We start from the raw sequence: 8,973 nt of genomic DNA on the forward strand, positions 1-8,973 counted from the left end.
TATCTGCCATTTGAAACATGTTGACTGGTATTGCATCAATTCCTAGGGCCTTATATTTTGCCAATGTTTTCAGTGAGGCTTGAACTACTTCCTTCATTACCATTGGCTCTTGCTCATATGGTACTTCCTGAAATATTTCAGTGTGGAGAATTAACTTCTCAGCATACATAGAAACAACTTTTGGTATTTGAGAAAATACTCTGGTATAGAAATTCAGGGTGTGGCCTTCAGAGGCAGATAGGCTGGTTCAAGTGCCTTTTCTGCCACTTGCTAACTACAAGGCCTGTGCACACTACTAACTTCTTAAATACTTTATTAATGTCTCTGACCCTTTACTATTTTCCTCTATGAAACAGTGATAATACATGGTCAAGAATTAAGGAACTAAGGTGCTTGGTGCAAAGCTAGATACACAGCAGGATTTTAGTACATTTGCTCAACTGAGCTGTGGTGGTGGACACAAGAAAGCAGAGTAAGGAGCTCTGGTGGTCTAGTGACAAGAAGCTGCACTGGAATCCCGAAGGCACATGGTTTGAATCCACCAGATGCTCTGCTGGAGAAGGAGGGATAATCTCCTCATGTGCCAGTTGGATCTGATTCAACAGTACATACAAGAAGAGAAAAGAAAAAAAGAAAGAAAGCAGAGAGTAGTATCACTTCCTCAGTTTCTCTGCCTTGGACCGAGAATTAAAATGGCCTTTGTTTCTATCACACCTGAAATTGGAAAAACCAAAGACAAATAGAGTAAGAATAATAATTTCTGTTACTCTAGTGAAGTGGAATCCTTATGCTTTTGTCAGTGGAAACCAGGTAATAAATGTTACTTTCCAACCCAAATTCTTCCACATCTCCAACGAAAGAAACACAACCAATAGAGTCAGAGTATATTTATGGGCAGGGCTGGGTTTAACAGGCTATGAGTCTGGAATAGATTCAGGAGGATCCACCTTCTCATTGGCTGGCTTGACAGAGTCCTCTTCATGCTGCTGTCTGATGTACTGATCCAACAGGGTGGTCAACTGGAGGGGCTGGTGTTGAAGCAGGGAGTGGGTCTGGGCCATTAGGAAGCTGAGTCCTCCAACTAGCTGACCTTGCACTAGGTCTAGGCTAGGAAGTTTGGAGTAGTTGATGAAGCCCTGCTTGCTGAGGATAGTGTCGTCAACGCAGCCACCTAGTAGTGGCAGGAAAGGCATACTCTTCAAGATTCGTACCAACTCCTTGACCTTGGGCTCTTCACTGACCAGCAGTAGGTTGTGCCCTACAAAAAGGGGCAGCAGGTTTCTGTACTTGGACTCTTCCAAGAAGAGCTTCATGACCTGGTTGGGGAAGACCTTCATCAAGATCTTCTGTTTGCGCAGCCGGTGCCTTAAATGGAGCTTGTCCTCTGCACTCAGAGCCACATTCTGGCAGACAGCTATCATTCGGTTATCTTGGAAAACAGCTGCTATCTCCCACGGGAGAAGCCTGATGAGACCTGTCTCCTGTTGGGGAGGCTTGGGAGGACGTGGCAGACATCTTGGGTTGATGGCTGGTTTTAGGGGTACATACTCAGTCAAAGCCATCAGCTTCTGCCGCTGAAAGTGCATCACCCGGTGGTGCCGGGTAACGGCCTTGGAGCCATGACGTACAGTCTGGCAGGTGGGGAGCCGGCCCGTCTGGGGCAGGAGACCCCCTCGCAGGATCCCAACCATGGCCGAAACGGACAGAAGCCGAAAAGCTACTGTTATTATTTTTGTGACTTCAGATCAAGTTACACAACATCTTTAATTAAGTAATCTGCAAAAGGAGATAAAGCCTGTTTCATTAGTCTTTGGAATCAGACCTCCATTCTGGTCCCAGGTCTGTTACTCACAAGCAGAGTACTGCTGGAGAAATTACCTTATCTTATGCATCTGAACCTTACTTTTCTCATTGGACAAATAGAGGAACTAAATAGTACCTGCTTCCTAAGTCAGAGTGAAGTGAAATAAAACAATGCATATAGAGTTTTAGGAAGGTATTAAGTGCTTGATGAACAATAGATATTAACTCCAGTGTAATTAATTTACTGTTTCCTAAGCTGTCTATCACAAAACCCAGATCTGCTGATCTATAACAAACCTTTCAAAAAAATTGACATCTTAGTTATAGTAAAAAAAACCTTGCTAAGATTAGGCAAACTAAACTACATAATTGGAAGACACTGATGATGTTTTAGAGATCATTCCTCATTCAATCTGAGTGATGACCTAGTGGCCATCATTAGGCAGCTCCGATGGCCTAGTGGTAAGAAGTTGTGCCAGCAACCCAAGGGTACATGGTTCAAATCCACCAGCTGCTCTGCGGAGGAAGATGGGCAATCTCCTCCCATGCAATTTATTGCCTCTGAAAATCCACCGGAGGTTCAGCTATGGATAGGTTCCAACGAAGGTACACAACAATCTAATTCTAATTCACTCTTTCGCTCGGCACCTTCATTTGAACTTACCTATGAGTAGTTGACGGTCTGTTTCACAGTCAGCCCCTGGCCTTGTTTTGACTGCTGATAGTCATCTTCTCCAATGTTTCTTTCCAGAGATGTAGTCAATCTGATTCCTGTGAAGTCCCCCAGGTGAGATCCATGTATATAGTCACCATTTATGTTTCACAAAAACGTATTTTCCATGAATAAAAATTCTATCATGTGATCTCTAGCCTTATTTATATCACCAAGAATATACTCCCCAACTACCATTCAACATAAAAAAACACAAATTGTCAGCACTGGCGCAATAGGCAACATCATGAAAGATGAAGAAAAGACTGAAGTTCTCAAACATTTAATTTCATTTAGACCCACAATCAACACTGATGGTAGCAGCACTCAAAAAAGTACGTGTTGCACTGCTGTTAGGATCTTCTTAAAGTGATAAAGAACAAGGATGTCAGTGTAAAGATCAAGGTGTGCCTGACCCAAGCCATGTCATGGGTAATTGCTTCCTACGCATCTGAAAGTTGGACAGTGAATAATGAAGGCCTACGAAGAATCTATGCTTTTCAACTGTGGTGCTGGAGATGAGTACTGAAAATACTATGGACTGCTAAAAGAACAAACAAATTCATCTTGGAGGAAGTGAAACCAGAGTACTCCTTGGGGCTAAGGATGGTGTGAAACTGTCTCAGTCTGGACATGCTGTCAAGAGAGGCCTGTCCTTGGAGGTAAAAAAAAAAATCAAGCCAGAAAGTTAAAGAGTCAATGAAAGGGGGAAAGTCTCAACAAGCTGAACTGACACAGTGACTACACAAGAGGCTTGAGCATGTTAGAGATCCTGAGGATGGTGCAGGACAGGGCCAGCGCTCAGAACTGCATTCACAGGGTTCCTGTGAGTTGTAGTAAAAACAGCCCTCTCTGCCATAAGCAACCAAGTTGGTGACTTTTCATAATGCTTTTCACAATTCCTAATATCCTAGAAATGGTGTGCCATGTCTTACATCTATAAAAAAGAAACAGAATAATACAGAAGCAAAGAAGACTAGATACAAGACATTTAAGTTCTCACTTCAAATTCTACTATGCTTAGACATAGAAAAATCAAGAAAGAAAAGTTGTCTTGGAGAAAGAAAATATGTACTCCTAGGAGGCAAAGATGATAAAGCTTCGCCTCACATACTTCAGACATGTTGCTAAGAGAGGGTATTCCTTGGAGAGGAACATTGTGCTTGGAAAGGTGGAGGGTTAGCAAAAGAAAGGAAGACCCTCAACCAGATGAATTGATGCAGTGACTGCAGCAATGGTGTCAAGTGTGTCAGAAATTGTGAGGATGGCACAGGATAGGACAGGGTCGTTATGGGTCATACTCAACTTGATGGTATCTAAAAAACAGTAATTGGCCAATATCCCATATAAAAGAAAGATCAAGAATAACCCAACTAAATAGCTTATGAGAGCTAATATAAAAACCTATGCTGTTGTTAGATGCCCTCAAGTCTACCACAGCCCACAGCAACCCTAATAGTAGATTGGTACTCTGCTCTGTCCTGTACCAGCGTCATCATCCCCAATAAACTAGAGCTCCCTGTTGCAGTTACCATGTCAGTCCATCTTGTTTTAGGTCTTCCTCTATTTCAATGACCTTATCAAGCAAGCTGTCATTTTCCAGGACAGGCCCCTTCTTACAACATGGCCAAAGCATGTGAGATGAAGTTTCATCATCCTTGATGCAATTCCTCCAAGACATATTTGCCTGTCCTTTTGGCAGTCCATGGGATATTCAGTCCTCATCATAATTTAAAGGCATCAATTCTTCTGTCATCCTTATTCACTGTCTAGCTTTCAGATGTTGAATAAGTAATTGAAAAGACCATGGTTTGGATCAAGCACACCTTAGTCTTTAAACTGATATTATTCCTCCTTAGAACTTTGGATAGCAGATTTTCCCGATGTGATACATCTTTTGATTTCTTGAATGTTGGTCCTAATGGCGTTGATTTTGGATCCAAGTAAGAAGAAATCATTGACAATTTCAATCCTTTCTCCATCTATCTTGATAGTTGCCTACTGGCCTAGTGGTGAGAGTTTTTGTTTTCTTGATGTTGAGATATAATTCATAGCAAAGGCTGTAGTCTGATCTTCTACACCAAGTGCTTCAGGTATTCTTCACTTTCAGTGAGCAAGCTTATGTCATCTACAAAACACAAGTTTTTGATAAGTCCTTTTCTGACCCTGATGCCACATTCTTCTTCACAGACTCCAGCTTCCCAAATGATTTGTTCAGCATACAGATGGGACAGCTACAGAAAAGATACAGCCTTGATTGATGTACACATTTTTTTACCTTTAAACCACGCAGTATTCCCTTGCTCTGTTTGGAAAGCAGTTTCTTGGTCTAGGTTTCACATAAGTACAATAAAGTGTTCTGGGATTCCCATTATTCTCAATGTATGCCCTAATTTGTTGTGATCTATACAGTTTATTGTAATAAAGAAGTGATATGCATATTGCTGCTTGTTTTATAGCTTAGATATGTATATGCATGCTTGTCCATCATTTGCTATTATGAGTACAGCTCTTGTCTTTCAGTCTGCTGTCCAGAGATGACCTGAAGATTGCTGTATGCTAAAAGTTTCAAATACCACCAAAGTTTCAAATGCAGTGTCATGGTGGAGTTTCAGTGGAGCTTTCTGATTATGGCAGACTAGAAAGTAGAATTGGCCATCACTTGTGAAATAACCAGCTTTCAAAAACCATATGAACAATAGAGGAACACAGCTAGCTACCTATAGCAGGCAGGAGAACCCTAAGATCTAGGTTCTATAGACTGTCTAATAAGTTTGAAACATACAAGTACAATAAACCAGATTTGCAAACTGACTTGGTGGAGTATGTCAAAGAAAACAAGCAAAATTGGATAAGTAGCCTTCATTCTGGGGTGCTATTTTACAGGGACTATGGGATTTTGTGGAAAAGAGAAACTATCAAGTTTAAGGTTAAATGGAGTTTATGCAAGAAAGAAAAAACCTGTTTCCTCCAAGGTGTTTACTTCATCCATTTCTCTGCTTTACTCACAGTACTGACCCCATATTTGTTTTAGATTTAGTCCATTTTCCTCATTTTTTTCTTTTTCAAAGGCATAGCCTTCAAGCTGTGTTGAAGGGGTAAGGTACAGTTAGAATTATTTGAGACATTGCTTGGGAAAAGAATCCTTGGATTCAGTATAGACTGGTGCAAGTTTTCCAGGAAAACAAAACAAAATAAGTGCCTTAGGTGAAGGAGAGGAGGCTGTATAACACTGATCTGAATGTTGGAAGATGTCACTATTGGCCTCTCCCCAGTAGGGTGGAGACCTCAGAAGAATGTGTAACCTGCAGATATATTGGACTGGAGCCAGACATTCAACTGGAGCCAGAGGATTGTGGCATATTTGATTGAAAGCAGTTAAGAATGAAGGTTAATTTGCCAGTGAGGTTTGAATGTGGTACAAAAACCTGAACTTTGTATAGATAACCAGTGATACTTTTTTCCCTACAAACAAATATACTCCCCTGTGGATTATCTTTCCTTCCACTGATTAACTTTTGTGACACTAAGGCAAGGTAATGGAAATCATCCAAGAAGTGGAATTTATTTGCTGGTATTAGGATGAGATTATACTGCAGGAAGACATCAAAGAAAAAGTTGATTTAACACATCAGCAGCTTCTTTAGTCAGGAAAATGTAAGGAGCCAAATAACAATGGCAATGGGGGCAGGTGTGTCAGAGACAGTAAGATTGCCTCAGGACAGGGCAGGGTTTAGAGCTATTGTGCAAAGGGTCACTGTGAGTCGCAGATGACTATGTTGATTACATATAACAATTTTGTATATATAGGGAGCTCTGGTAGTCTAGATTGTTAAGGAATTGCACTGCCATCCTAAAGGAACACAGTTTAAATCCACCAGGTGCTCCTCAGAAGAAAGATGGGCAGTCTCCTCTCATGCAATTTACAGTCTCTAAAAAGCCACTGGAGGGTCAACTGTGAGTCCGTTACAACCCAATGGCACATAACAACATTATGTTGTTGTTGTTGTTATGTGTCATTGAGTCGCCTGCAACCCATAGTGACCCTGTGTACAGAAGCTCTGATGCCTTCCCTGTCCTGAGCCAACCCCCATTGCCCCAGTTACTGTGTCAATCCATCTCATCCGGGTCTTCCTCTCCTGTGCTGTCCCTCCACCCTTCCAAGCATGATGTCCTTCTCCAAGGACTGATCCCTCCTGGCCACGTGCCCAAAGTATGTGAGATGGAGCTTCAAAATCCTAGCCTCTAAAGAGAAACTTGGTTTTACCCTCTCCAAGATAGACTTATTTGTTTTCTTTTTTTTTTTATTATTTAATTTTTATTTTATTTTATTATTTTTCTGTGCGTGTACCGTCAAATCAGATCTGACTGGTACAGGAGGAGATTGTCCCTCCTTCCCCAGCAGAGCATCTGGTGGATTTGAACCATGCGCCTCGGGATTATAGTTGCAGCTCCTTACCACTAGGCCACCAGAGCTCCCCTGACTTATTTGTTTTCTTGGCAGTCTATGGTATGTTCAAGAGTTTTCTCCAGCACCACCACTCAAAGGCATTGATTCTTCTTCTGTCATCCTAAGAACATGCTCTAGATCAGGCACACCTTAGTCTCTAGACTGACATCATTGCTTTTCAGCACTCTGGAGAGGTCCCTGACAGCAGATTATCCCAATGCAATTCTTTTGATTTTCTGACTGCTGATGCTAAGAGTGTTGATTGTGGAGCTGAATAAGCTGTAATTGTTAACAACTTCTTTTACCCATCTATCATGGTGCTGACAGTTGACCCAGTGGTATGGAAGATAAGGGTTACTATTTGGAAGCAGGAGTAGCATCCACTTCCTAAACAACATGCATCTGGAAACTCTATGAACTTTGAGAAATGATGATAGTTATAGAAAGGCTTCAGGTCTTTTGTTCATAGGGTCGCTATGAGTCGTGCTTGACTCAACGGCAATCTTCTAATGTCCACAGCACACACTGGAAGCAGGAGTGGCATCCACTTTCTAAGCAACATACCTCCAGAAACTCTATCAACTTTGATAAATGTTGATAGTTGTAGATGGGCTTTGGGCCTTTTGTTCATAGGGTCACTATGAGTCATGTTTGACTCAAAGGCAATCAACAACAACATAGCGAATAATAGAGCAAAGCTTAGCCCAGCCCTCTTCTGATCTAGAATGGAATGACAAAATTGGTGTAAAACCTACAAACTGGGAAGGTTCGACCTCTAACTCTTGAATGACTACACTGAAAAATGGGGAAAGAACGGTTCCTTTCACACTGAGAGAACACTGTTCTCTCTTGCAGCCTCAGCTACTTCTGATCAAGAATTACTACCGGTACTATCCAAGCTAAAATACCTGGACTTTTCCATTGCCAGGCACAAAAGGAATACAAAACCCAAGTCCTCTCAGGTCACAGTAAATTGGCACAATGTAGAAAGAAAAGGTTAGAATGAATTCTCTGCATAGCTAGACTGGAGTTTATTGATTGATTATATATTAATATTTGCTATAGTTACTGAATGTATGTTTCTATAATACCTGAGACTTTAATTTTACTTAGCCTACGCTACAGTCAGAATAAATAAACTTGGATAGTCGAGTGAATTCAACCATTAGGTTAAATTACTGTTTTATAGGTCAAATAAATATTTTTCCAATAAATCTTTTAGTGTGCTCAAACCCAGGCAATCTAACACATTGCCAAAAAAAAAAAAATGTGAGTGTTATGGGTAGTGGTTGTTGTTATTGAGTACTCATGTTGGAATCAACTCATAGCTGGCCCTCCAGCAGATTTTCAGAGATTATAAACCACAGAGGAGGAACCATCTTTCTGCTGAGGAACAGCTGGTGGATTAGAACTTTATGCCTTTATGCTGACAGTGCAACTCCTTACCACTAAGCTGCCAGTACTCTCGATTAGAGTGGTAAAGAGCCAAAATACTGGTTAACTAGATGGCTCATTTATTTTACTCTCTCTCACTTTACAGATGAAAATACCAAAATTCAGAAAGGCGAGCACATTTGCACAAGATCATGGGTCGAAAGAGGCATAAGTAATTCCAGAGTCCAATTTCTTTTTTATTCCTAATTCAACAACATAGGTTTTCAAAGACCTGTTCTTTCAGAAGTGTACTGTCAGCCCTGCATCTTAGTCTGTTTTAGTCTAGAAGCTCCACTGAAACCAGTCCATCCATCCTCATCAACAATTATGCAGATCACACAAACTTGTTTGCAGAAAGTAAAGACACTTAGTTTTTTTGAAGCACTTAGTGAAGAAAATCAAAGACTACAGTCTGGTGTTTGGGTTTTTTTTAACTTTTTTTTGTCTTATTTAAATTTATTATTAATTTCAGTAAAAATTTACAGAGACTTTGGATTTCCATTCATTCATTGTTGCACTTTTCTCCCCTCCCAACACTCCCCCCTAGTATACTACCCTCTTGGAAAAGTAAAAG

At 40.9% G+C, this 8,973-nt stretch overlaps 2 pseudogenes; one reads left to right on the forward strand and one right to left on the reverse strand.

Annotated features, from left to right (window-relative positions):
• Window positions 1-914: 914 nt before the first annotated feature.
• LOC102844011 lies at window positions 915-1,691 on the reverse strand (annotated as a pseudogene).
• Window positions 1,692-3,275: 1,584 nt separating this feature from the next.
• LOC102844705 overlaps window positions 3,276-8,973 on the forward strand; it is a 12,870-nt pseudogene continuing 7,172 nt past the window's right edge.

The sequence above is a fragment of the Elephantulus edwardii genome, unplaced genomic scaffold (assembly GCF_000299155.1).
Source record: "Elephantulus edwardii isolate Elephantulus edwardi_28Jun2011 unplaced genomic scaffold, EleEdw1.0 scaffold00212, whole genome shotgun sequence".
NCBI lineage: Eukaryota > Metazoa > Chordata > Mammalia > Macroscelidea > Macroscelididae > Elephantulus > Elephantulus edwardii.